We start from the raw sequence: 1,982 nt of genomic DNA, 5'->3' as shown, positions 1-1,982 counted from the left end.
GCGAATAAACTTTAAGGTGCTTATGACGCGACGCGATCGCGATCACCGTGTGCACTATGTACACACATAGACGGCTCTCGATCAATACCGATCGATCTTCCACTTGATTCACACATCTTCGAAAAAAAAATGATTTTGCGAAACCTTTGGTCAATGATGATTGTTTACTTTTTCCCACCATACATCCCATATGTGTTTAAATATTAATTTTATGCTATATACAATGTGTGAATATGGTGGGACTCCTATCCAAAATTAGCGTTAATTCTTTTTCTTTCAATGCCTATCCATTTGTACATTTATCACACTCTTTTGAGCTTAAGTATGAGCCCAGTGGAAGTGGTGAGTATGGGACAAAAAATAAGAAAATTGGAGTACAAAATGCAATGCCAAAGTATTTTAGTTCCAAAAAATTAATCACCGGACTGCACAGTGTACACCTGAAAACGTCTCAACGCAGTGAAAGGTGTTTGCAGTCCAAAACAGTATGAATATACGTTTAAATTTCTTCTTTTTTTTTTTTACTTCAACCGTCAAGTACCTCAAGGTAATCTGTTGCAGACGTATGCAATTATTAAATTGAATATAAATCCTCCCAGAATTTTTGTACAGCATTTACTTTATTAATCGAGGGGAAGTTTTGCAAAATCCCATTGAATTTTGTTATTTACTGTATCCGCTTATCAAATGATGAAAGACACACTAAGAATAATAAATTATTATGAATATGCATTGAAATTGTTCATGAAATTATGTCTCAACCAAAATTTGCTATATATGCAATTGTCTTTGAATAATGTGTAATTAATTATGGGCAAATATATTAGTGAAATTGAAGAAAAGATATCATCTAAAGTTTTCGGTACGAAAGGTCAAGAGAAACATGAAGAGTTGCGGTAGGTGATATTATTTACCCTTCAAGGAGAGAATTATTATTTCCTGCTGACAATTCTTTGAGGTATTGGGTTGCATTGTGTAACGCATTTTTTCCTCAATATCACCATTCCTGGGGACCAGTCATGTAGGGTATCAATTAAGGCTTAAAATTTCACAATTGTGTGTGAAAAAAAAAGACTATTTGATATTCTGAGAATCTTACAATGACGTGCAAATCGTTAAACCATTCCAGAACCAAACCTCTTCAATTCTTGCATGCAATTCCCAACAGGTTCATTAAATCTACAATCTTGTCCTGATTGCTTTGGTTTTTTTAATAGTGCATTACAATTGACATGTTATTCTGATGTTCATCTCAATGCACTCTAGCCAAACACATTACGTTCTGTAAAATTCTTCACAGGCAGACAAGTTTTTTTTTCCTTTTTTTTAAGCTGGTGCTAAGCTTTTCAGAAAAGCTCCAATGAATGCATCACAAATAAGTTTATTATTCAAACTGCTTTATGTTAAGATTTCATTAACAGTGTTTTCTTTGTTAGATGTATATCTCTTTAAATACAGCCTGTTTTATTATAGGAATTTAGCATTTAGCTTATTCTGAGAACTATAAGATGACTCTAATCATTATTTATGTATTATTAAATAATGTTTAAATTCAAAAAAGATAAATATTGAAAAATTATTACGGAAATTCGGAAAAATTTGGATGTATAGGTAGATGCGGGGCACCTTTGAAAGTAGGGCACCTTTGAAATTAGGATTTTTCACCTATTTTTAAATAAAATTACGTCTTATCGTGATATAATTTAACTGCACAAACAGATTGAGAAACTAAATTTCATTATGATGTGACTCAGTTCCACTTAAACATAGAAGAAAAATCCCAATTTCAAAGGTGATGCCCCACTTTCAAAGGTACACCGCTTCCTCCTACGTACTTTTTTGCGATGTTCTGGAGAAAATCATAGCCAAGCTATTTAGAATCGTAAGTTAAAATTACTTAATTATTATGTGTGATTCTTATATAATTTACACCTATAATAAGAATCAATTCAGAAGTTCATAAGATCTTATAAATATCATGC

The sequence above is a fragment of the Phlebotomus papatasi genome, chromosome 1 (genome assembly GCF_024763615.1).
Source record: "Phlebotomus papatasi isolate M1 chromosome 1, Ppap_2.1, whole genome shotgun sequence".
In the NCBI taxonomy this organism is placed as follows: Eukaryota; Metazoa; Arthropoda; class Insecta; order Diptera; family Psychodidae; genus Phlebotomus; species Phlebotomus papatasi.
This window is presented reverse-complemented; position numbering follows the sequence as displayed.